The sequence below is a fragment of the Pseudophryne corroboree genome, chromosome 6, assembly GCF_028390025.1.
Source record: "Pseudophryne corroboree isolate aPseCor3 chromosome 6, aPseCor3.hap2, whole genome shotgun sequence".
NCBI lineage: Eukaryota > Metazoa > Chordata > Amphibia > Anura > Myobatrachidae > Pseudophryne > Pseudophryne corroboree.
Window position 1 is genome coordinate 329,688,962 of NC_086449.1, and position 27,901 is coordinate 329,716,862.

General features: G+C 48.5%; 1 protein-coding gene and 1 non-coding gene across 3 annotated transcripts in view; one reads left to right on the plus strand and one right to left on the minus strand.

Moving 5' to 3' along the window:
• CLK3 (CDC like kinase 3) overlaps window positions 1–27,901 on the plus strand; it is a 177,346-nt gene that overhangs the window by 8,408 nt on the left and 141,037 nt on the right. For both annotated transcript variants that reach the window (XM_063926368.1, XM_063926367.1), the window contains exon 2: window positions 26,851–26,932. The gene's annotated coding sequence lies outside the window, so the exon portion shown is untranslated. The remainder of the gene's footprint in view (window positions 1–26,850; window positions 26,933–27,901) is intronic.
• LOC134938664 (U5 spliceosomal RNA) lies at window positions 22,369–22,482 on the minus strand. The gene has a single exon (XR_010181178.1). It is a non-coding gene; the product is annotated as a U5 spliceosomal RNA (small nuclear RNA).

The window sequence follows — 27,901 nt, forward strand, 5'->3', positions numbered from 1 at the left end:
TTTTCTTGTATGGACAACTATTAACAGATAAGCTGTCTTTTATTTCTTGCATTGTACGGGCAACTACTATTATTATTTAGGACTAGTTTTTTGGAATAAATGTTTTTTTTTGTTATGAAACATATTGCACTATCGGTCCTTTTTGCTTTTATCCTTTATATGTGAGTTATAAACCGGGGAGAAGCACCACCAGGATTACTGTGATGAAATACGTGGTATTTTGCGATTCATTCAGGTGGTTGGAATTCCACCATCCAAGGTACACCTTGAATTCACCGGGGTGTTACTAAAGGTGGAGGTCACAATTTATGTGAGCTAATGCACTAGGAGGCGCCTATTCTTATCTTTTGTCTTTTATATATTTTTCTCTAACGTCCTAAGTGGATGCTGGGGACTCCGTAAGGACCATGGGGAATAGCGGCTCCGCAGGAGACTGGGCACAAAAGTAAAGCTTTAGAACTACCTGGTGTGCACTGGCTCCTCCCCCTATGACCCTCCTCCAAGCCTCAGTTAGATTTCTGTGCCCGAACGAGAAGGGTGCACACTAGGTGGCTCTCCTGAGCTGCTTAGTGAAAAGTTTAGTTTTAGGTTTTTTATTTTCAGTGAGACCTGCTGGCAACAGGCTCACTGCATCGAGGGACTAAGGGGAGAAGAAGCGAACTCACCTGCGTGCAGAGTGGATTGGGCTTCTTAGGCTACTGGACATTAGCTCCAGAGGGACGATCACAGGCCCAGCCATGGATGGGTCCCAGAGCCGCGCCGCCGGCCCCCTTACAGAGCCAGAAGACAGAAGAGGTCCGGAAAATCGGCGGCAGAAGACGTCCTGTCTTCAACAAGGTAGCGCACAGCACTGCAGCTGTGCGCCATTGCTCTCAGCACACTTCACACTCCGGTCACTGAGGGTGCAGGGCGCTGGGGGGGGGGCGCCCTGAGACGCAATAAAAACACCTTGGATGGCAAAAAATGCATCACATATAGCTCCTGGGCAATATGGATGCATTTAACCCCTGCCAGAATACATAGAAAAACGGGAGATAAGGCCGCCGATAAGGTGGCGGAGCCTATCTCCTCAGCACACTGGCGCCATTTTCCCTCACAGCTCCGTTGGAGGGAAGCTCCCTGGCTCTCCCCTGCAGTCACTACACTACAGAAAGGGTTAAAAAAGAGAGGGGGGGCACTAATTACGCGCAGTATTAAAGATACAGCAGCTATAAGGGGAAAAACACTTATATAAGGTTATCCCTGTATGTATATATATATATATATAGCGCTCTGGTGTGTGCTGGCAAACTCTCCCTCTGTCTCCCCAAAGGGCTAGTGGGGTCCTGTCCTCTATCAGAGCATTCCCTGTGTGTGTGCTGTATGTCTGTACGTTTGTGTCGACATGAATGAGGAGAAAAATGATGTGGAGACGGAGCAGATTGCCTGTAATAGTGATGTCACCCCCTAGGGGGTCGACACCTGAGTGGATGAACTGTTGGAAGGAATTAAGTGACAGTGTCAGCTCTGTATAAAAGACAGTGGTTGACATGAGACAGCCGGCTACTCGGCTTGTGCCTGTCCAGACGTCTCATAGGCCGTCAGGGGCTCTAAAGCGCCCGTTACCTCAGATGGCAGATATAGACGCCGACACGGATACTGACTCCAGTGTCGACGGTGAAGAGACAAATGTGACTTCCAGTAGGGCCACACGTTACATGATGGAGGCAATGAAAAATGTTTTACACATTTCTGATAATACGAGTACCACCAAAAAGGGGTATTATGTTCGGTGAGGAAAAACTACCTGTAGTTTTCCTGAATCTGAGAAATTAAATGAGGTGTGTGATGATGCGTGGGTTTCCCCCTATAACAACTGATAATTTCTAAAATGTTATTGGCATTATATCCTTTCCCGCCAAGGGTGGATAAAGCGCTCACACGCTTGTAAGGGCTCTACCCTCTCCTGAGATGGCCGCCCTTAAGGATCCTGCTGATAGAAAGCAGGAGGGTATCCTAAAATGTATTTACACACATACTGGTGTTATACTGCGACCAGCAATCGCCTCAGCCTGGATGTGCAGTGCTGGGTTGGCGTGGTCGGATTCCCTGACTGAAAATATTGATACCCTAGATAGGGACAGTATATTTTTGCCTATAGAGCATTTAAAAGATGCATTTCTATATATGCGTGATGCACAGCGGAATATTTGCCGACTGGCATCAAGTCTAAGTGCGTTGTCCATTTCTACCAGTAGAGGGTTATGGACACGACAGTGGTCAGGTGATGCGGATTTCAAACGGCATTTGGAAGTATTGCCTTATCAAGGGGAGGAGTTATTTGGGGTCGGTCTTTCAGACCTGGTGGCCACGGCAACAGCTGGGAAATCCACATTTGTACCCCAGGTCGCCTCTCAACATGAGAAGACGCCGTATTATCAGGCGCAGTCTTTTCGTGGACAAGCGGGCAAAAGCTTCCTCATTTCTGCCCCGTGACAGAGGGAGAGGAAAAAGGCTGCAGAAATCAGCCAGTTCCCAGGAACAGAAACCCTCTCCCGCCTCTGCCAAGCCCTCAGTATGACGCTGGGGCTTTACAAGCAGAATCAGGCACGGTGGGGGGCCCGTCTCAATGAATTTCAGCGCGCAGTGGGCTCACTCGCAAGTAGACCCCTGGATCCTTCAGGTGATATCTCAGGGGTACAAATTGGAATTCGAGACGTCTCCCCCTCGCCGTTTCCTAAAGTCTGCTTTACCGATGTCTCCTTCTGACAGGGAGACAGTTTTGGAAGCCATTCACAAGCTGTATTCCCAGCAGGTGATAATCAAGGTACCCCTCCTGCAACAGGGAACGGGGTATTATTCCACACTGTTGTGGTACCGAAGCCGGACGGCTCGGTGAGACCGATTCTAAATCTAAAATCTTTGAACACTTACATACAGAGGTTCAAATTCAAGATTGAGTCACTCAGAGCAGTGATTGCAAACCTGGAAGAAGGGGACTACATGATGTCTCGGGACATCAAGGATGCTTACCTTCATGTCCAAATTTACCCTTCTCACCAAGGGTACCTCAGGTTTATGGTACAGAACTGTCACTATCAGTTCAGACGCTGCCGTATGGATGGTCCACGGCACCCCGGGTCTTTACCAAGGTAATGGCCGAAATGATGATATTCCTTCGAAGGAAGGGAATTTTAGTTATCCCTTACTTGGACGATTCCCTGATAAGGGTAAGATCCAGGGAACAGTTGGAGGTCGGTGTAGCACTATCTCAGGTAGTGTTGCGGCAGCACGATTGGATTCTCAATATTCCAAAATCGCAGCTGGTTCCGACGACTCGTCTTCTGTTCCTAGGGATGATCCTGGACACAGTCCAGAAAAAGGTGTTTCTCCCGGAGGAGAAAGCCAGGGAGTTATCCGAGCTAGTCAGGAACCTCCTAAAACCGAGCCAAGTCTCAGTGCATCAATGCACAAGGGTTCTGGGTAAAATGGTGGCTTCCTACGAAGCAATCCCATTCGGCAGATTCCACGCAAGAACTTTCCAGTGGGACCTGCTGGACAAATGGTCCGGGTCGCATCTTCAGATGCATCAGCGGATAACCCTGTCACCAAGAACAAGGGTGTCCCTCCTGTGTTGGTTGCAGAGTGCTCATCTTCTAGAGGGCTGCAGATTCGGCATTCAGGACTGGGTCCTGGTGACCACGGATGCCAGCCTGCGAGGCTGGGGAGCAGTCACACAGGGAAGGAATTTCCAGGGCTTATGGTCAAGCCTGGAGACATCACTTCACATAAATATCCTGAAGCTAAGGGCCATTTACAATGCTCTAAGCTTAGCAAGACCTCTGCTTCAATGTCAGCTGGTGTTGATCCAGTCGGACAACATCACGGCAGTCACCCACGTAAACAGACAGGGTGGCACAAGAAGCAGGAGGGCAATGGCAGAAGCTGCAAGGATTCTTCGCTGGGCGGAAAATCATGTGATAGCACTGTCAGCAATTCCGGGAGTGGACAACTGGGAAGCAGACTTCCTCAGCAGACACGACCTCCACCCGGGAGAGTGGGGACTTCACCCAGAAGTCTTCCACATGATTATAAACCGTTGGGAAAAACTCGACAGGTATTGCGCCTGGTCAAGGGACCCTCAGGCAATAGCTGTAGACGCTCTGGTAACACCGTGGGTGTACCAGTCAGTGTATGTGTTCCCTCATCTGCCTCTCATACCCAAGGTACTGAGATTGATAAGATGGAGAGGAGTAAGCACTATATTCGTGGCTCCGGATTGGCCAAGAAGGACTTGGTAACCGGAACTTCAAGAGATGCTCACGGAGGATCCGTGGCCTCTACCTCTAAGAAGGGACCTGCTCCAGCAAGGACCCTGTCTGTTCCAAGACTTACCGCGGCTGCGTTTGACGGCATGGCGGTTGAACGCCGGATCCTGAAGGAAAAAAGGCATTCCGGATGAAGTCATCCCTATCCTGATCAAAGCCAGGAAGGATGTAACCGCAAAACATTATCACCGCATTTGGCGAAAATGTTGCGTGGTGCGAGGCCAGTAAGGCCCGACGGAGGAAATTCAACTGGGTCGATTCCTACATTTCCTGCAAACAGGAGTGTCTATGGGCCTGAAATTGGGGTCCATTAAGGTTCAAATTTCGGCCCTGTCAATTTTCTTCCAAAAAGAACTAGCTTCAGTCCCTGAAGTTCAGACGTTGTAAAAGGGGTACTGCATATACAGCCTCCTTTTGTGCCTCCAGGGGCACCTTGGGATCTCAATGTAGTTTTTGGGTTCCAAAAGTCACATTGGTTTGAACCACTTAAATCTGTGGAGTTAAAATATCTCACATGGAAAGTGGTCATGCTGTTGGCCCTGGCCTGGGCCAGGCGCGTGTCAGAATTGGCGGCTTTATCCTGTAAAAGCCCTTATCTGATTTTCCATTCGGACAGGGCGGAATTGAGGACTCGTCCTCAGTTTCTCCCTAAGGTGGTTTCAGCGTTTCACCTGAACCAACCTATTGGGGTGCCTGCGGCTACTAGGGACTCGGAGGCCTCCAAGTTGCTAGACGTTGTCAGTGCCCTGAAAATATGTTTCCAGGACGGCTGGAGTCAGAAAATCTGACTCGCTGTTTATCCTGTATGCACCCAACAAGCTGGGTGCTCCTGCTTCTAAGCAGACTATTGCTCGTTGGATTTGTAGTACAATTCAGCTTGCACATTCTGTGGCAGGCCTGCCACAGCCAAAAATCTGTAAATGCCCACTCCACAAGGAAGATGGGCTCATCTTGGGCGGCTGCCCGAGGTGTCTCGGCTTTACAACTTTGCCGAGCAGCTACTTGGTCAGGAGCAAATACGTTTGTAAAATTCTACAAAATTGATACCCTGGCTGAGGAGGACCTGGAGTTCTCTCATTTGGTGCTGCAGAGTCATCCGCACTCTCCCGCCCGTTTGGGAGCTTTGGTATAATCCCCATGGTCCTTACGGAGTCCCCAGCATCCACTTAGGACGTTAGAGAAAATAAGAATTTACTTACCGATAATTCTATTTCTCGTAGTCCGTAGTGGATGCTGGGCGCCCATCCCAAGTGCGGATTGTCTGCAATACTGGTACATAGTTATTGTTACCAAAAAAATCGGGTTATTGCTGTAGTGAGCCATCTTTTCTAGAGGCTCCTCTGTTATCATGCTGTTAACTGGGTTTAGATCACGAGTTGTACGGTGTGATTGGTGTGGCTGGTATGAGTCTTGCCCTGGATTCAAAATCCTTCCTTATTGTGTACGCTCGTCCGGGCACAGTATCCTAACTGAGGCTTGGAGGAGGGTCATAGGGGGAGGAGCCAGTGCACACCAGGTAGTCCTAAAGCTTTTACTTTTGTGCCCAGTCTCCTGCGGAGCCGCTATTCCCCATGGTCCTTACGGAGTCCCCAGCATCCACTACGGACTACGAGAAATAGAATTATCGGTAAGTAAATTTATATATATATATATATATATTCTCTCTCTATTTATTTATATTCTTCTCTCTCTCTCTCTCTCTCTCTCTCTCTCTCTCTCTCTCTCTCTCTCTCTCTCTCTCTCTCTCTCTCTCTCTCTCTCTCTCTCTCTCTCTCTCTCTCTCTCTCTCTCTCTCTCATTTATTGATGTTGTGAGGACAAGTGAGCTTGCTATGGTGAGTGCTGAATTCTCTATTTGTGTATGTATGTGTGTATGTATATATATATATATATTATTATATTATAATATATATATATATATATATATATATATATATATATATATATATAATTTTTTTTTTTTTTTTCTCTTACGTCCTAGAGGATGCTGGGGACTCCGTAAGGACCATGGGGATAGACGGGCTCCGCAGGAGACATGGGCACTTTAAGAAAGACTTTAGATCTGGTGTGCACTGGCTCCTCCCTCTATGCCCCTCCTCCAGACCTCAGTTTGATACTGTGCCCAGTGGAGACTGGGTGCTTTTCAGAGAGCTCTCCTGAGCTTTCTGACGGAAAGTATATTTGTTAGGTTTTTTATTTTCAGGGAGCCTGCTGGCAACAGACTCCCTGCATCGAGGGACTGAGGGGAGAGAAGCAGACCTACTTCTGTGAGTTTCAAGGCTCTGCTTCTTAGGCTACTGGACACCATTAGCTCCAGAGGGAGTCAGAACACAGGTCTCACCCTGGAGTTCGTCCCGGAGCCGCGCCGCCGTCCTCACAGAGCCGGAAGATAGAAGCCGGGTGAGTATGAGAAGAAAAGAAGACTTCAGAGGCGGCAGAAGACTTCATGATCTTCACTGAGGTAACGCACAATGCAGTGCAGCTGTGCGCCATTGCTCCCACACACCTCACACACTGCAGTCACTGTAAGGGTGCAGGGCGCAGGTGGGGCGCCCTGGGCAGCAATATAAACCTCATTTCTTTTTCATCCACTAGGGGTCACTGGAGTACTCTAGGGATATGGACGGCTTTAGCAAGACAAAGGCACTGAATATTTAAATTTAGAACTCTCCACCCCTCCATATCCCCGAGTACCTCAGTGTTTTCTCTGTGCGCACTAACAAGGCTTGTGTGGAGTTCCCACACTTAGTTGAAGATTTTATTAATTTTTCATTTTTACTTTTACATTTTTACTTTTTCACTTAGCACATCCCTTCCTAGTTTCTGTAAAAACATGGGTCCGGGATAGTGCCGCTGCACGGACAGCGCATGGCGTGTCGGTCCTCAAAGAGCACCCTCACAGCCACAGGCAGCCCACTGCCTACTGCAACAGCTGGACGGAGCTTACAGATAGAAGCCCCGTCGCAGCCATAAACTGAAGAGCTCTGAGCTTACAGATAGAAGCCCGTCGCAGACCTCCCTACAACAAGGTATGCTGGGGAAACGGGGCGGTCAGCGCAGGCTGCCGCCCCGCTGTGTGGGGTCCGTGTTGTAATGCCGCCCGCTCCCGCCGCTCATACAGCCGGCCCGCCACAGCCGCTCCGTCCGTCCGCCCCAGCCGCTCCGTCCGTCCGCCCCAGCCGCTCCGTCCGTCCGCCCCAGCCGCTCCGTCCGTCCGCCCCAGCCGCTCCGTCAGCGCTGTATTGCAAGTGCCAGTGCTCAGAGGGGGAGACCCGCCGCAGCTCGGCTAGCGACGCCGGAAGCCGCTACGCGCCGCTCCGGCCAGCCGACCTCCGCTGCTCTGCAATAAGTGTCCCTCGCCTCCCTGCAATGAGCTTCCCGGTTCCCCGCTGAGAGACAGCGCTACAGGGAGTACAGGGGGAAGGGGACCTGGCTGATTACAGCGCGGCTGCAAGGGGGAAAATGTAAGGGAAAGAATAGCATGACAGGCTGCCATATCTATAGGTGGTATTAATAGAGAGCCTATATTAAACTGCAGTCAGCAGGCAGAGCCTATATTGACACACGAGCATGTATTGTGACCTGCCTGTGATGATCACTGTATAATAGGCTATTGAGCCTATATTAACACTGGAGGCATGTATTGTAACCTGCCTGTGATTATCACTGTATAATAGACTATTGAGCCTATATTAACACTGCAGCAGGAATTGTAACCTGTCCTGTGATTATCAGTGTAAGCATGGCATGGGGGCCATTTTAACCATGCTTCCTGTTTCTTCCAGTTTGTAATTCCAGAATGTTCCTGCCCTACATCTCTACTCCACCGGAGGCGCAGGGGTGTTAGTGGGAATTTTGGTTCAGGTTTCACATAGGCTGGCCATGTGAACTGTATTTCAGCCATAAAAATATATATATATATATATAATTACACACCTTAAGTAAAAATTTTACTGAGTCGTGCAAGTGTCTGTCCTTTGGCTATTGTGTTGTCTGTCTGTATAAGGAGTAAGGCTCCAGCACAGACTAAAAATAAGTTTTACTACAATGTCTGTACATAAATCTACCACATGTTCAGTATGTTTTGTAGGTTTCCACTCCGGAAGCCGGTTCATTCCCAGATCCTATGTTAAGCGTTGGCAATTCAAATTGACTCCGCTCGACAGGAGCGGTAAGATCGGAGTCTCGGAAGTTACTCCGCCAGCTCTAACGGAGGAGTCTCAGCCTTTCCAAAGGTCCAACTTCACTTTGGGTACCAGGGTGTTAATTTAACTGGTCTTATAATTTAAACATTTCTGCTATGTTGCAGTCTGACAATTCTATGTCCAACCTCACAGCGCTAAATACGAGTGAGGAGGGCACATTAGACCAGCAGTCAGATAGTGCGGGTTTTGACAACCATACATTGCTAATGACCAGTGAGTCAGTCTCTGAAATTTACAGAGACTAATAGGCCCTACACACATGCCGATATCCTGAAAGATATGAACGATCTCGTTCATAAATGAACGAGAACTCGTTCATATCTTTCAGTGTGGAGACTCCAGCGATGAACGATGCGCGGCCCCGCGCTCGTTCATCGCTGATCTCCCGTCGGCTGTGCATGCAGGTCAATATGGACGATCTCGTCCATATTTGCCTGCACTTCAATGCAGCCGGGTGACGGGGGGAGTGAAGAAACTTCACTCCCCCTGTCACTGCCCCCCCGCCGCCGGGTTGCTCGTCGGCCACCTCGGGGGCGCATCGCCGAGTGTGTAGGGCCCCTAAGGAGCCTCTAACATCTAATCCGTCGTATTTACTAAACGACAGATCTTCAATGGGCTTCTTATTTAGGATATCTTACTAAGATTTAAGTCTATTTACCCGTTTCCACACAGTGACATCTAAATTGGAGAATCTGCCATTGGTGAATTCGTCTGTGTCAAACCTTATAAAGACCCAAGATACATTTGGGTCACTAGGGCGCTCTGTGTATGGAAACAATGACGATCACGTTATACTTATCGTTAATCACATCTGAGAAGCTGCTGAGTATCTCTGTACAGCTTCTGCTGCCGCCTGTTAGCTCGCTTCTCGCTTTTCATCGTAGCTAGTTTCAGCACGAGAAGGCCAGAAGTTGTTTGGTCCTAAATTTGACAAATGCATTTTTCAGGCCAAGGCGGGTGGGGGGGGGGGGAGGGAGGGAGGGAGGGAGTCTAGTTTCCCGCCATTGCCTCCTCCGGTATCAAGACTGAAATACTCTGGTCCGGCGTTTAAAGCCTTTAGACTTCAGTCTTTTCAAGGCTGTGGTACAAAAAACAGTCACGCCTTGTAACGCCAGGGTGCTAAAGTCACAACAAGCCAGTGGCTTGACGGGCTCCCAGCCCATCTCGAATTTCCAATTGTGGGAGCGCGCCTTTACACGTTACATTTGCCGGGTTTCCAGACATCCACTCATGGATGAATCCGCTATTTAGGGTTAAAAGAAAGCTGTCTCCCGCCACTGCGGTTTTTCAAGGCAGAACTGCCTCTGTCGGACGACAAGAAGGCGTTTTGGCAGGTTGCCATTCAGTCTCTGCTGGATTCAGCAGTTTTTAATTCCAGGCCTGGTACACCAACAAGGTCAGGGTTATTATTCCCGTCTGTTTGTGGTACTGAAGCCGGAGGGCTCCGTCACAGTCTCAATCAGTAAGTCACTTACTACAGATTGAAGATGGAATTTCTGCGGTCAGTATTTGCATATTTGGAGCCACAAGATTGCATGATTGCTCTTGATCTCCAGGATGCGTACTTACACATTCCGGTTTGGTCACCTCATCACAGGTTCTTGCGTTTTGCAATATGCCACAACCATTAACAGTTTCAGGCTCTACCGTTTGGCCTCTTGTCAGCGCCTCGGGTATTCACCAAAGTGAAGTTTGTGATGATGGCTCATCTCAGATCCCTGGCAGTGACAATCGTTCCATACTTAGACGATCTGCTCATAAGAGCTCCGTCTCAACAGATGCTCCTCCGACTTGCGCTGCTAACGTACACCACGGTTGCAGTGTCAACTTCAAAAACAATCGCATCTAATTCCGTCTCAACGACTTCAATTCCTAGGTATGATTCCACATACGGTAAATCAAAGAATTTACCTACTACACCAGAAAGTACAGATTATACGCCATCTGGTACAATTAGTGCTCAAGCCACGCACACTATCGGTACATTTGTGTATTCGCCTATTAGGAACAATGATGGGCTTTCGAAGCGCTTCAGTTCGGAGGTTTTCACTCGCGTCCATTTCAACAGCAGTGGTCGCCCTCACATAGGCAGATTCCCCACAGGGGGGCGAGGGTGTCTCTACTCTGGGCGAGAGGCTCAGAGGTTGGGGAGTTGTAGTTTAAAATGGTCAGCGACAGGGTCTCTAGACGGATCACGACAGATTGCTGTCTATAAATGTCCTGGAACTCAGTGCAATTTACAATGCACTACATGCTTCGCTCTCAGACTGTCCAAGTGCAGTCAGACAACGCGACGGCAGTCGCATACACAACAACCAGGGAGGAACGAGAAGCCGCATGGCAATGCGGGAAGTAGCTCGAATCCTCAATTGCCCAGAATACCACAAGGTGATATTGTCGAGAGTCCGTCACAGTCATACTAGTGATGCCTCATTGGTCTCGGAGAGCTTGGTTCTCAAATCTCCGCGGACTACTCGCAGACTATCCTTGGTCGCTCCTACTACGTCCAGACCTGTTACAACAGGGTCCGTTCTTTTACCCCTATTTAGCGCGGCTGCGTTTGACGGGGTGGTTGTTGAGACCGCCCTCTTAAGAAGAGAGGGCATTACAGTATCGGTTATACCAACCATGTTACGAGCTAAGAAGCCGACACCTGACTGGATATGTGGAATTAAGTGCTGAGGTAAATTTATTGCACAAAAGATTAGAGAACAGACAGGGAATCTACCCATGTCTGTCCCTATGTCGCAGGGACCTTCAGACAGGACCGGTTGCAACAGGGGCCATGTCTATTCCAAGACTTACCGCGGCTGCGTTGGACGGCATGGCGGTTGAACGCCGGATCCTAGCGGATAAGGGTATTCCAGGTGAGGTCATTCCTACGTTAATAAAGGCTAGGAAGAACATGACATCTAAACATTATCACCGTATATGGCGAAAAATGTTTCTTGGTGTGAGGCCAGGAATGCTCCTATGGAAGAATTCCATCTGGGCCGTTTCCTTCACTTCCTGCAAACTGGAGTGAATTTCGGCCTAAAATTAGGATCTATTAAGGTTCAGATTTCGGCCTTATCCATTTTCTTTCAAAAGGAATTGGCCTCTCTCCCTGAAGTACAAACTTTTGTGAAGGGAGTACTGCATAATCAGCCTCCTTTTGTACCTCCGGTGACGCCTTGGGACCTTAACGTGGTGTTAAGTTTCATTAAGTCGCACTGGTTTGAACCACTTAAAACGGTGGAGTTGAAAAATCTCACTTGGAAGGTGGTCATGTTATTAGCCTTGGCTTCGGCAAGGCGAGTGTCGGAATTAGCGGCTTTATCACCTAAAAGCCCCTATCTGGTTTTCCATATGGATAGAGCGGAATTGCGGACCCGTCCTCAATTCCTGCCAAAAGTGGTTTAATTCTTTCATATGAACTATTGTGGTGGCTACGCGTGACTTGGAGGATCCCGAGTCCCTTGATGTGGTCAGGGCTTTGAAAATTTACGTGGCCAGATCGGTTACAGTCAGAAAAACAGAAGCACTGTTTGTCATGTATGCAACCAACAAGATTGGTGCCCCTGCTTCAAAGTAGACTATTGCTCGCTGGATCTGTAACGGCTGCCAGAGGGGTCTCGGCACTACAGCTGTGCCGAGCTACTACTTGGTCGGGTTCAAACTCCTTTGCAAAGTTCTATAAGTTTGATACCCTGGCTGAGGAGGACCTCCTGTTTGCTCAATCGGTAGTCCGTAGAGGATGCTGGGCGCCCGTCCCAAGTGCGGACTACTTCTGCAAGACTTGTATATAGTTATTGCTTAAATAAGGGTTATGTTATAGTCTCATCGGTCTTGGACTGGACTGTTGCTATGTCGTTTTCATACTGTTAACTGGATAGTATATCACAAGTTATACGGTGTGGCTGGTATGAATCTTGCCCTTGGATTAACAAAGATCCTTTCCTCGTACTGTCAGTCTCCTCTGGGCACAGTTTCTCTAACTGAGGTCTGGAGGAGGGGCATAGAGGGAGGAGCCAGTACACACCAGATCTAAAGTCTTTCTTAAAGTGCCCATGTCTCCTGTGGAGCCCGTCTCTCCCCATGGTCCTTACGGAGTCCCCAGCATCCTCTACGGACTACGAGAAAAAGATTTACTGGTAGGTTTAAAATCTTATATTATCTTCCATCCATCCATCCATCCATCGCAGAACTCCTGTGTTAAACAATGATCACTCACAATCCAGCATTCTGTCAGCAACGTTTCAGTGCTTTATTGTCCGCACTGTCAGTCTTAGCACATTCTGACCATTTAATTGACATACGTCAGGAATCCTGGTCGTCTCCAGGAAATTTTTTTTCCCTGTCTAAAAAGAGGCTAGCTCGTTATCCTATCCCTGCGGAGTTGAGTAACAAGTGGGGAAACTCCACCACCGGTGGACTGTCATGCCGCTCGTCTTGTGGTGTCATCTACTGTGCCTGTCATCACTGTCACTTCACTGAAGGAACCGACAGATAAGCATGTGGAGGGATGCCTAAAGTCTATTTACTCCCTTACTGACGCTGTACATAGACCCACCATGGCAGCCTCCTTGGCTGTGAAAGGTCATGGCAGCCTCCTTGGCTGCGAAAGGTATTGAAGCATGGGTTCAGGCAATTGAGGATGAACTGCCTCTATTTTTCAAACAATGCCAGACAATATCTGTCTTATATTACCACAGCATCCCACTATATTCAGGAGGCGACCCCTGACGAAGGTGTATTGGCGGCCAAGGCATCTACTACGTCTATCCTGGAAGGTGGACCTAGACTCCTTTTTTAAGGGAGACATCCTTTTTGGGGAGGATCTGAACAAGATTGTGACTGACTTGGCTACTGCCAAGACTGCGTGTCTCCCAAACACTAATCCATCTGTCCCGGAGGCTAAGTGTACCACCTTTCGTTCCTTTCAACCTCCAGGAAAAGCAAAGGGTCAGGCGTATCTACGACAGGCTCGTGCTTCCAAAACCACTAAGCCTAAATCTAAACAATCCTGGGCCGCCCATCAACCTGCTTCCAAACAAGACAAATCTTCTGCATGATGGGGCGGGCCTCCCCCTGGGGGACCCCAGGGTGGGAGGCCGACTTCTGCAGTTTGCTCAGACCTGGTTAAAGACTACTTCGGATGACTGAGTGCGAGAAGTTCTCTCACGGGTACGCAATCTTTCAAGAGACGTCCCCCTCGCCAGTTTTGCACAACGGTTATCCCTGCGGATCTGTTAAAGGCGCAAACTCCACACTTGGTTGTGCAATCCCTCCTGGATACAGGAGTGGTAGTGCTGGTACCTCTGTCTCAGAGAGGCAGGGGTTACTATTTGACCCTATTTCTAGTTCCGAAGCCAAATGGGTCCTTCCGGCCTATACTCAATCTCAAATCATTGAACAAGTTTGTGAGAGTATCCAAATTCCGTATAAAAACCCTGTGCTCTATAGTGCTGGCCATGGGGCCCGAAGACTATATGGTATCCCTGGACATACAGGATGCTTACCTGCACTTATCTATTGCCATGTCGTATCAGCAATATCTGCGGTTTGCTATTGGCAACATACATTATCAATTCCAGGCACTGCCTTTTGGATTGGCCACGGCCCCTCGGATCTTCACCAAGGTAATGGCCGTGATGACGGCTCTTCGCCGCCGCCAGGGTATCAAGATCCTGCCGTATTTGGACGACTTGCTGATCCTGGCGAACTCCCAAGAGGTTCTCCTCAGTCATCTGGAACTGACGGTCCAATTCCTACAAGCCCACAGATGGTTGATCAACTGGAAAAAGTCCTCGCTGGTCCCTCCTCGGAGCATGGTGCGCCTCGGGGCACTACTGGACACACACAACCAACGATTGTTTCTCTGACGTCCTAGTGGATGCTGGGAACTCCGTAAGGACCATGGGGAATAGACAGCTCCGCAGGAGACTGGGCACATCTAAAGAAAGATTTAGGACTATTTGGTGTGCACTGGCTCTTCCCCCTATGACCCTCCTCCAAGCCTCAGTTAGATTTCTGTGCCCGGCCGAGCTGGATGCACACTAGGGGCTCTCCTGAGCTCCTAGAAAGAAAGTATAGTTTAGGTTTTTTATTTTACAGTGAGACCTGCTGGCAACAGGCTCACTGCACCGAGGGACTAAGGGGAGAAGAAGCGAACCTACCTAAGTGGTGGTAGCTTGGGCTTCTTAGGCTACTGGACACCATTAGCTCCAGAGGGATCGAACACAGGACCCGACCTCGTCGTCCGTTCCCGGAGCCGCGCCGCCGTCCCCCTTACAGAGCCAGAAGCAAGAAGGTCCGGAAAATCGGCGGCTGAAGACTTCTGTCTTCTCCAAGGTAGCGCACAGCACTGCAGCTGTGCGCCATTGCTCCTCATGCACACCACATACTGCGGTCACTGATGGGTGCAGGGAGCTGGGGGGGGGGGCGCCCTGAGCAGCAATAAATAGCACCTTGGCTGGCAAACTGACACCATATATAGCCCCAGAGGCTATATAGGTGTATATTACCCCTGCCAGAATAACACAAAAAGCGGGAGAAAGCCCGCCGAAAAAGGGGCGGAGCCATCTCCCTCAGCACACTGGCGCCATTTTCCCTCACAGCTCAGCTGGAAGGATCGCTCCCTGGCTCTCCCCTGCAGTCCTGCACTACAGAAAGGGTTAAAAAGAGAGGGGGGCACAAAAATTAGGCGCAGTATATTATAATAATGCAGCTATAAGGGAAAACACTCTCTATAGGTGATATCCCTGTGATATATAGCGCTCTGGTGTGTGCTGGCATACTCTCCCTCTGTCTCCCCAAAGGGCTTTGTGGGGTCCTGTCCTCTGTCAGAGCATTCCCTGTGTGTGTGCTGTGTCGGTACTGCTGTGTCGACATGTATGATGAGGAAAATGATGTGGAGGCGGAGCAAATGCCTGTGAATGTGATGTCACCCCCTGCGGGGTCGACACCAGTGTGGATGGACTTATGGAAGGTGTCAACTCCTTACACAAAAGGTTTGACAACATAGGACAGCCGGCTGCTCAGCTTGTGCCTGTTCCAGCGTCTCAAATGTCATCAGGGGCTTTAAAACGCCCGCTACCTCAGGTGACAGACACAGATGTCGACACGGATACCGACTCCAGTGTCAACGACGATGAGACTAGTGTACCCTCCAATAGGTCCACCCGTTACATGATTGAGACAATGAAAAATGTATTACACATTTCTGATAATACCCCAGGTACCACAAAAAAGGGTATTATGTTTGGTGAGAAAAAACTACCTGTAGTTTTTCCTGCATCTGAGAAATTAATTTGAGGTGTGTGAGGAAGCGTGGACTTCCCCCGATAAGAAATTGATAATTTCTAAGCAGCGTACCCTTTTCCGCCAGAGGATAGGTCACGTTGGGAAATACTCCCTAGGGTAGATAAAGCGCTGACACGCTTATTAAAAAAGGTGGCACTACCGTCTCCGGATACGGCCGCCCTAAAGGAACCTGCTGATAGAAAGCAGGAAACTACCCTTAAAGCTATATACACACACACGGGCATTATATTGAGACCAGCTATTGCCTCGGCATGGAGGTGCAGTGCGGCAGCTGCGTGGTCAGATTCCCTGTCGGATAATACTATGGATAGGGACAATATTTTGCTGACAATAGAGCATATAAAAGACGCTGTCTTATACATGCGTGATGCACAGAGGGATATTTGCCGGCTGGCATCACAAATAAGCGCTATGTAAAAGCGATGCCGATTCAAGAAAGCACTGTATTATCAGGTACAGTCCTTTCGGCCCCAGAAAAGCAAGAGGGCTAGAGGCTCATCTTTTCTGCCAAGAGGAAAAGGTAGAGGGAAAAAGCTGCAACACACAGCTAGTTCCCAAGAGCAGAAGTCCTCCCCTGCGTCCGGTAAGTCCACAGCATGACGCTGGGACTGCTCAGGCGGACCCGGGTACGGTGGGGGCCCGTCTCAAAAATTTCAGCGCACAGTGGGCTCTCTCACAGGCGGATCCCGTGGTTCTTCAAACAGTATCTCAGGGGTACAGGCTGGAATTCGAGACGTCTCCCCCCCCGCCGTTTCCTAAAATCTGCCTTACCGGCAACTCCCTCTGCCAGGGAGGCAGTGTGGTGGTTATCTAAAAACTGTATTCACTGCAAGTGATTGTCAAGGTACCCCTCCTTCAACAAGGAAAGGGTTACTATTCCACAATGTTTGTGGTACCGAAACCGGAAGGTTCGGTGAGACCCATATTAAATGTAAAATCCTTGAACACGTATATCAAAAGATTCAAGTTCAAGATGGAATCGCTCAGGGCGGTTATTGCGAACCTGGACGAGGGGGATTACAGGGTCTCTCTGGACATCAAGGATACTTACCTGCATGTCCCCATTTACCCTCCTCACCAGGAGTACCTCAGGTTTGTGGTACAGGACTGTCACTATCAGTTCCAGACGCTGCCGTTTGGGTTATCCACGGCACCGAGGGTCTTTACCAAGGTAATGGCCGACATGATGATACTCCTTCGCAAGAAGGGAGTTTTTAATTATCCCGTACTTGGACGATCTCCTGATAAAGGCGAGGTCCAAGGAACAGTTGGTAGTGGGTGTAGCACTTTCTCGGGAAGTGCGGCAACAGCACGGCTGGATTCTCAATATTCCAAAGTCACAGCTGGTCCCGACGACACGTCTTCTGTTCCTGGGAATGATTCTGGACACAGACCAGAAAAAAGTGTTTCTTCCAGTGGAAAAAGCCGAGGAGTTGTCATCTCTAGTCAGAGACCTCCTAAAACCGGGACAGGTGTCGGTACATCAATGCACACGAGTCCTAGGAAAAATGGTAGCTTCGTACGAAGCAATTCCATTCGGAAGGTTCCACGCAAGGACTTTCCAGTGGGACCTGTTGGACAAATGGTCCGGGTCCCATCTCCAGATGCAACAGCGGATAACCCTGTCGGCAGGGACCAGGGTGTCGCTGCTGTGGTGGCTGCAGAGGGCTCATCTACTAGAGGGCCGCAGATTCGGAATACAGGACTGGGTCCTGGTGACCACGGATGCCAGCCTTCGGGGCTGGGGTGCAGTCACACAGGGAAGAAATTTTCAAGGACTGTGGTCAAATCAGGAGATTTCGCTTCACATAAATATTCTGGAGCTAAGGGCCATTTACAATGCCCTAAGCCAAGCAAGGCCCCTGCTTCAGAACCAGCCGGTACTGATCCAATCAGACAACATCACGGCGGTCGCCCATGTAAACAGACAGGGCGGCACGAGAAGCAGGAGGGCATTGGCAGAAGCCACAAGGATTCTCCGATGGGCGGAAAATCATGTGTTAGCACTGACAGCAGTGTTCATTCCGGGAGTGGACAACTGGGAAGCAGACTTCCTCAGCAGGCACGACCTCCACCCGGGAGAATGGGGACTTCATCCAGAAGTCTTCCAAATGCTGGTAAACCGTTGGGAAAGACCACAGGTGGACATGATGGCGTCCCGCCTCAATAAAAAGATATTGCGCCAGGTCAAGGGACCCTCAGGCGATCGCTGTGGACGCTCTAGTAACACCGTGGGTGTACCAGTCGGTTTATGTGTTTCCTCCTCTGCCTCTCATTCCCAAGGTACTGAGAATAATACGAAGGCGGGGAGTGAAAACTATACTTGTGGTTCCGGATTGGCCAAGAAGAGCTTGGTACCCGTAACTTCAAGAGATGCTTTCAGAGGACCCTTGGCCTCTGCCGCTCACAGGACCTGCTGCAGCAGGGGCCCTGTCTGTTCCAAGACTTACCGCGGCTACGTTTGACGGCATGGCGGTTGAACACCGGATCCCGAAGGAAAAGGGCATTCCGGAGGAAGTCATCCCTACCCTGATCAAAGCCAGGAAGGATGTCACCGCAAAACATTATCACCGCATTTGGCGGAAATATGTTGCTTGGTGTGAGGCCAGGAAGGGACTTGGAGGATTCCAAGTTACTGGACGTAGTCAGGGCCCTGAAAATTTATGTTTCCAGGACGGCTGGAGTCAGGAAAACTGACTCGATGTTTATCCTGTATGCACCCAACAAACTGGGTGCTCCTGCTTCTAAGCAGACTATCGCGCGCTGGATTTGTAGCACTATTCAGCTGGCGCATTCTGCGGTGGGACTACCGCAGCCTAAATCTGTAAAAGCCCATTCCACAAGGAAGGTGGGCTCATCTTGGGCGGCTGCCCGAGGGGTCTCGGCTTTACAACTTTGCCGAGCTGCTACTTGGAGTTCTCTCATTTGGTGCTGCAGAGTCATCCGCACTCTCCCGCCCGTTTGGGAGCTTTGGTATAATCCCCATGGTCCTTACGGAGTTCCCAGCATCCACTAGGACGTCAGAGAAAATAAGAATTTACTCACCGGTAATTCTATTTCTTGTAGTCCGTAGTGGATGCTGGGCGCCCATCCCAAGTGCGGATTGTCTGCAATACTTGTAAATAGTTATTGTTACACAAATCGGGTTGTTATTGCGAGCCATCTGTTCAGAGGCTTCTTTTGTTATCATACTGTTAACCGGGGTTCCTATCACGAGTTATACGGTGTGATTGGTGTGGCTGGTATGAGTCTTACCTGGGATTCAAAATCCTTCCTTATTGTGTCAGCTCTTCCGGGCACAGTGTCCTAACTGAGGCTTGGAGGAGGGTCATAGGGGGAGGAGCCAGTGCACACCAGATAGTCCTAAATCTTTCTTTAGATGTGCCCAGTCTCCTGCGGAGCCGTCTATTCCCCATGGTCCTTACGGAGTTCCCAGCATCCACTACGGACTACGAGAAATAGAATTACCGGTGAGTAAATTCTTATTTTTTGTCTCCAGAGAAAATCCTAAAACTTCAGGACAGGATCAGATATTTTCTCTCTCGCCCAAGAGTGTCGATACACTCGGTGATGCAAGTACTAGGCCTCATGGTGTCTCCTTTCGACATGGTAGAGTACGCTCAATTTCATTCCCGCCCTTTGCAAAGGTTAATTCTTTCCAAGTGGGACAGTCTGCCTCATCGGATCAGGTCTCATATGATCTCCTTGACTCCGGAGGTTCGTCTGTCACTGAGCTGGTGGCTATGGGACCAACAGTTGAGCAGGGGCCGTCCCTTCTGGATCTCGAACTGGGTCCTCCTGAAGACGGATGCCAGTCTGCGAGGTTGGGGCGCGGTGTTGGAGCAACACTCTCTCCAGGGTCGGTGGACCAGGGAGGGGTCTCTCCTCCCGATAAACATTCTGGAATTGCGAGTGATGTTCAATGCGTTGACACTGGCCCTGCCTCTAGTACAGAACAGGCCTGTTCAAGTACAATCAAATAACGCCACCACGGTGGCGTACATATATTATCAAGGGAGCACGCAAAGCCGCATGGCAATGCTGGAAGTATCAAAAATTCTCAGTTGGGTGGAACGCCATCTGTCAGCAATATCGGCAGTGTTCATCCCTGGAGTCCTCAACTGGAAAGCCGATTTCCTCAGTCATTAGGACGTTCACGCCGGAGAGTAGAGTCTTCATCCAGAAGTCTTTCAACTCCTAGTGGACAAGTGGGGCCTACCAGACATAGACCTGATGGCGTCTTTACACAATCACAAAGTTGCGGTCTTCGGATCGAGGACAAGGAACTACATTTGTAATAATAGGATTTTGGTACTTACCAGGTAAATCCTTTTCTTTGAATCCATAGGGGGCACTGGAGTACTCTTGGGATATGGACGGGCGTAGCCGAACAAAGGCACTGAATATTCAAATTTAGGACTCTCCCCCCCCTCCATATCCCCGAGTACCTCAGTGTACGACCTCAGTGTTTTTTACTGAGCGAACAGGAACGATATAGAGAGGTTGACAATGGAGAATACCTATAACATAACGGACAACAACAATGTTGACCCATAACCTTACTGTCAACTAAACCGTTGACACCATAACCGATAGAACTTTATAATTTGAACCAATCGGTGAAAATGTGTTACCATAAGCTCCTCTGAGCTTAATATCAATCAAGTAAAACTTGTTACCCTAAGCTCCCTTGAGCTTAAAATAACCCAGGTAAAACTGCTCTGGGTGGGCGTCCAGTGCCCCCTATGGATTCAAAGAAAAGGATTTACCTGGTAAGTACCAAAATCCTATTTTCTTTATCATCCACTAGGGGTCACTGGAGTACTCTTGGGACGTACCAAAGCTTCCCTCGTGGGCGGGAGAGCTGTTTGATACTTGTAACAGTAGGCAGGCCAAAGCTAGATGCTGATGGCGCCACCATTTATAACGTGTAAACGTGCACAAACATGGTGCACATGAAGGCTATATAGCCGCGTTTTAGACACTCCACGACCCACTGGGTCTGACATTCCCACAGAACCTGTGGGATGAGCTATTACTGACGTAGGCGATTGTAACTTAGCCTTAAGGTAAACCTGACTTGTAGTCATTATTATTACCCAACTGGATAATGTCTGCTGAGAAACTGGTTAACCCCAGTTGGCAGTATCCTAGAGAACAAACAACGTATTCATATCACGTACTGTTGACGTTCGGCATATAAACGCGTAATGCGTGTACCACATTCAGAATTCTAAAATGTGCTGTCCACACAGGAACCCCTATTGGTATATTGATGTGAAGAATACGAAAGCGTGATTCGTCCGAAGATCTGCTTTGTCATGAGAAAACTCAAATACGGTGGCTTGGAATACAAGGCACCCAAATATGAAAACAAAACCCTTGCCGAAGCCAAGACTATAAGAAAATTGTTTTCCAAAGTGAGAAACTTAATTCCCATTTGTTGAAAGGGTTCAAAATATGAAAACTGTAAGAAAACTGAACCCAACCTCAAGTCGCCTGGCGCTGTAGGTGGGATAAATAGAGTCTGAACTTTGATGACACCTTGTAGAAAGATGTGTACAGACGCAAATAGAGGCAAACGTCTTTGAAAATAAGTTTACCACACAGATACCTGCACTCTTAGTGTAGATCAACGCAGTTTTCCATGCCACCCCGTTTAACAGAATACGGGTAACTTGAAGGATGATGTTGGAAACTTCCAAGGTTTACAACCTATGTAAGCACACGAAATTTTGTAATAATGAGCTGCCTTAAGCGGCTTACTAGCTCGTAACATGGTTGGTATAACCGATACTGTAATGCTCTATTTCGTAATAATGAGCTGCCTTAAGCGACTTACTAGCTCGTAACATGGTTAGTATAACCGATACTGTAATGCTCTATTTCTTAAGAGGGCGGTCTGAACCCTCACCCTGTCAGCCGCAGCTGCGGTACATAGATAATAGGTACCTAGGTAACTATGGGTAAACGAACGTTCCCTGATGTAACAGGTTGGACGTATTATGAGCGGGCCAAGATCGTGTGCCAGTATTCCTTTAAAATTCGAGAAGCAAACTTCTCCGAAACCCATGAGATACCACCAGTATGTTGTGACGAACTGTCTTATGATCCGTTTTGGCAACGGAGAGAGAGCAGTGGAAAATGGTAGAGCCAGATACCCGATGCTGAATGACCACACGAATGTGAGAGACTCCACCGCCACTGCCCTTGTGATCTGTTTTGTACACATACTGATCTTTTCTAATTGTGGCGAGATGCCATCCTGTATACTTGAGGGTAACCCCCTTCTGTGGACTCACATATGACACACCTGTGGATTTAATGTCCAGTTTTCAAGATCCAAATCCTGACGGGTGAGATCCTCTGTCTAACAGATGTCCACTCACGGAATGATCTCTTGACATTTTCACATAATGGTGTTCTGAGCCATTGAGGATTTGAGTCACATGCCGCATTGCCATGCGGCTTCTTGGTTCTCATGCCGCATTGCCATGCGGCTTCTTGGTTCTCACTTGTATGCAACTGCCGTTGCCTTGTTTGACTGCTAAAGGCCAGCGTGAGGCAGGCATCAAAAATTTACATGAAACTCACGGTTGTTCCCCTCCACGGAAATCTTTAGTAAAAGGCGAAAGATTTATTCGTTCTGAAGAGAAACCAGAGTATATCCCTGGTCAGACTGAAAGCGAATCATGTATTGCATTGTAAAATGCACAGAGTTCTAGGACATTTATCGACCGCAAACTGTCGTGTTTTAGAACCTTTGTCGCTAATTTTAACTACAAATCCTGACCCTCTGCGACTGTAGTCCAGAGTATATGCACCCTTGTTCCTCTGTGGGAAACGCGAGTGAAGGGTGGCGAACTAAATTGAAAACACATCTTTATTCTTAATAGGTGAATACACCAATGTACCGCTAGTGTGCGTGTTTTGCACTAATTACTAGATGTACATTTGTTCTTGCTGGTGTAGTAGGTAAAAGTCTTTGATTTACCGTATTTATAATCTTACCTAGGAATTGACATCGTTTAGACGGAATTAGATGCGATTGTTTTCGAACTTGATCTGCTACCGCAGTATACCTTAGTAGCGCAAGTTAGAGGAACTTTGTTGAGACAGAGTTCTTATGTGAGATGAGCTATCATCCGAACATCACTTTGGTAAATACCCAAAGCGATAAGCAACGGTAGACATGAAATGGTTAATGGTTGTGGCGATTTGCAAACGCTAGAACCTGTGATGAACAAACCGGACTGGGTAAATACGCATTGTGAAGATCCAATGCAATTATGCAAATTTTGTGGCTCCAATAAGCAAATACTAACCGCAGAAAATCCATTTTCTAACTGTAGTAAATGACTTGCTGACTGATATTGCGACAGAGCTGTTTGGTTTTGCTCAAACAGAAGGGAATAAGTAACTTTGACTCTGTTGGCGTACTACTGCCTGGTTTATAAACCAGCAAAGACTAAATGACAACCTGCCAACCGTTCGACAGAGGCCGTTTTGTACTTTAAGCTGTAAATAGCTGAGACATGTATGAGTTGAAGTCCTGAAACCTCGCAACTGTAACATGTAAAGACACGCTTCCCCAACTGTAAAAGAGGTCATCAAACCACTGGCTTGCTGACTGTAACGTCATGTCGTCAATGTCAGCGTGACTGTTTCTTATAAAGGGATAAAACGCCGTTACAAGTATGCGCTAATGGCTGAATAGCCTAAAGGGATAAAATGCCGTTACAAGTAGATCAAATGTATGAGCAAACAAGCTCTGGCATTGTCGCGCTTAACTAGCGACCATGAAAATAACCGGCGTTAGCAGAAGCTTTACAGATATGCTCTGCAGCTTATTTTAACAGTGATCGGCATGGTTTCATACATAGATTCTAGTGACCCACATGTATCTGTGGTTTTTATAATGTTTGACAGAAACACATACCAATGGCGGATCGCGTCCTTTTGGAAACGATTATGTATGGTTGTCCAAAACCCCGCACTATCTGCGTGCTGGACTAATGTACCCTTCTCACTTGTAGTTATCGGTGTGAGATTTGACATAGAATCGTGCATTAAATTATAAGACCAGTGAAATAAACACTCTGGTACCCAAAGGAAAATTGGCCCTTTGGAAAGACTGTCTTTTGTTAGCGCTGGCGGAGTCATTCCGAGACTCCGATTACCGCTGTTTTAATTTGAATTGCCAATGTTAACAATTTTAGTCTGCACTAGAGCCTTATTCGCTATGTAGACAGACATCATAATAGGCAACAAACAGACACTTGCACGACTTAATAAAGTTATTATATGGCATATATATCAATATATATATATATGTTATTGCTGAACAGCATATTCTAAAGTGTTCTTTATGTGAAAAGCAGTTCACATGGGCATGAAACCCGAACCAAATTCCTACTAACACCCCTGCGCCTTCTGGTGGCTTAAAGATGTAGGGCAGGAATGTTCTAGAATCATCCTGAACTAAAAATTCCCACTAATACCCCTGCGCCTCCTTGTGGAGTAAAGGTGTATGGCCGGAATGTTCAGGAATTATAAGCTGGAAAAACAGCAATGATTAAAAATGGCTTATGCTTTCACTGAAAATCACAGTACAGGCAGTGTTAATATAGGCTTAATAGCCTTTTATACAGGTAATATATGCTTAATAGCGTATATGTTATTACAGGTCTATTATACAGTAAACCCATACACTTAGTTAACTTCCAGTTACTCTAAAACCAGCCTGCAGTGTATATATTATATTGCAGTCTTAACAAACTGAACAGCCTTTTTGTTAACCCATGCAGCCTCTGCTGCTATGGGCATTTACTCCCCCCTCACCCCCCCTGCAGCTGCGCTGCTTGTGAGGTAACTTCTATCCTATGTTACCTGCAGCGGATTGGAGCGGGTGCAGGGAGAGCGTATCAGCCCCTTGTGTCCCGCGATCTCCCCCTGTTCAGCCGTAGTGCTGTCCCCTCTTACACCGCAATAGCTAGCAGAGGGGTGCCGGGGAGCCGGATAGCGGCGGGGGACGGATGTAGGAGGCCAGCGGCAGCAGCCTGTCTCCGCAGCTGGCTGTATAGCGGACAGCGGGAGCCGGCCGGAAGTCGTGCGGCGCCGGATATGAGCGGCGCCGCTGGCTCTCTGCAGAGTAGCTGGCTCGGGCGGCGCTTTGTACAGCAGTGGCCGGGTACCAGCGTTGGGAGAGCGGCCGGCGTCTGATTGACGTGCGGCCGCTCGGAGCTGTGTAATCTCAGTTACCACCCCCTAGCTATACTGCAGTGTCCAGCTTAGCGATGGGAGAGCGGCCGCCGTCTGTGATTGACGTGCGGCCGCTCGGAGCTGTGTCCTCTCTGGGAGAGCGGCCGGCGTCTGTGATTGACGTGTTGACGTGCGGCCGCTCTGCTTCTTGGAACGGGTGCAGGGAGATAATTCAGCGGGGCATGAGCGGCGGCTGTAATCAGCTGTGGGCAACAGAAAAAATAAACACTTTCCCCACACTGCAGGGCGGCAGCGTGAGCTGACCGCCCTGACCCCACCATACCTTGTGCTGCAAGCTCCGTCCAGCTTGAGACGGGCTTCTGATGCTGGCTGTGACGGACTTCTAAGCTCTGTCCAGCTTTCAGATCATCATCTTGGCTGTGCTATCCTGGCTGTGACGGAGCTTCTTCTGTAAGCTCCGTGCAGCCTGCAGGAGACAGCTGCCTGTGGCTGTGAGGGTGCTCTTTGTGAGGACCGACACGCCATGCGCTGCCTTGCAGCGCCTGTGGCTGTGAGGGTGCTCTTTGTGAGGACCGACACGCCATACGCTGCCTTGCAGCGCCTGTGGCTGTGAGGGTGCTCTTTGTGAGGACCGACACGCCATACGCTGCCTTGCAGCGGCACCATCCCGGACCCCTGTTTTTCAAGAAACTGGGGAAGGGAAGTGTAAAATAAAAAGAAAAATAAAATCTCAAATGTGGGCTCTTCCCACAAGCCTTGATGTTCGTGCTGTGAGCACCGAAAAAACACTGAGGTCGTACACTGAGGTACTCGGGGATATGGAGGGGGGGGAGAGTCCTAAATTTGAATATTCAGTGCCTTTGTTCGGCTACGCCCGTCCATATCCCAAGAGTACTCCAGTGACCCCTAGTGGATGATAAAGAAAGAGGGGCAGATGTATTAACCTGGAGAAGGCATAAGGAAGTGATAAACCAGTGACATGTGCAAGGTGATAAACACACCAGCCAATCGGCTCCTAACTATTAATTTACATATTGGAGCTGATTGGCTGGTGGCTTTATCACCTTGCACATATCACTGGTTTATCACTTCCTTCTGTCATCTCCAGGTTAATACATCTGCCCCAATATGCCTTGAGGAGGGAGAAGTCAATAGTAAATGTATCCTAAAGTCTGTACATCATCACAAGAGAGAGCTCTCTAACGAAGCTGATAAACTGTGCATTCTGTATTAGTTAAAGCTTGGAAGGTGGGCGACACACATCCACAGTAGGTTTTGGCAAATACTTTGTCAACACTGTGTAGGTTCTGCTGCGTCTCAGGAACTGGAAGTCCTTTTTACCTAGTCTTCAACTGAGAAATTCCTTTGTGAAAGCTGGTTTCACTATAAATATAGTGCAGTAGACTGTATGAATGGTGACCACAGCTCCCTTTTATATCACTAGGGAAACCTCAGCACAAATGTTGCAAACACACACAACCCACCGTGCAATTAATGCATGGATTTTGCACGGTCTCTGCTTTTTTCCTAAAACATCACGATTTTATTTTATCTTTGCATCATTTTGCTGTGAGTTTATATAAACTGATTCAGTTAGCTGTGTACAAGTAGCTGCATGGTGAGTTAATACAGCTGACCGTAAATCTTGTGTACCATGTTATTATAGTTGCCATATAAGGGCACATGATCACTTTATTGCTGTTGCTTACCAAGTGTAACTTTGAACTTTTTATGTAGCACTGTTTTATGTATCTCCCTGTTCTCATTGAGTAAATGTATTGTCTTAGAATAAAAAAAAAATCTTTCTTTCAGTTGGCTGAAGCGGAGTGTGATCATGGAAGCACACTATGAATAATGTTTAAATCTCTTCTACGGTGAGATCAGTTAAAGTGAGGTGAGTTTTAACCATTGAAAGTGCCTGATTTGTTTTGGAAGATGGTGGAAAGTAGACGTATTAAAAAAATGGTGTATATTGTCAATAATATAATTTCTCTATCGTCCTAGTGGATGCTGGGGTTCCTGAAAGGACCATGGGGAATAGCGGCTCCGCAGGAGACAGGGCACAAAAAGTAAAGCTTTTCCAGATCAGGTGGTGTGCACTGGCTCCTCCCCCTATGACCCTCCTCCAGACTCCAGTTAGATTTTTGTGCCCGGCCGAGAAGGGTGCAATCTAGGTGGCTCTCCTAAAGAGCTGCTTAGAAAAAGTTTAGCTAGGTTTTTTATTTTACAGTGATTCCTGCTGGCAACAGGATCACTGCAGCGAGGGACTGAGGGGAGAAGGAGTCAACTCACCTGCGTGCAGGATGGATTGGCTTCTTGGCTACTGGACATCAAGCTCCAGAGGGACGATCACAGGTACAGCCTGGATGGTCACCGGAGCCGCGCCGCCGGCCCCCTTGCAGATGCTGAAGTCAGAAGAGGTCCAGAATCGGCGGCTGAAGACTCCTGCAGTCTTCTAAAGGTAGCGCACAGCACTGCAGCTGTGCGCCATTTTCCTCTCAGCACACTTCACACGGCAGTCACTGAGGGTGCAGGGCGCTGGGAGGGGGGCGCCCTGGGAGGCAAATGTAACCTATATAAAGGCTAAAAATACCTCACATATAGCCCCCAGAGGCTATATGGAGATATTTAACCCCTGCCTGATTTCTCTAAATAGCGGGAGACGAGCCCGCCAGAAAAGGGGCGGGGCCTATCTCCTCAGCACACGGCGCCATTTCCTCTCACAGCTCCGCTGGTCAGGACGGCTCCCAAGTCTCTCCCCTGCACTGCACTACAGAAACAGGGTAAAACAGAGAGGGGGGGCAAATTTATGGCGATATTTTGATATAACAAAGCAGCTATAAGGGAGCACTTATTATAAGGC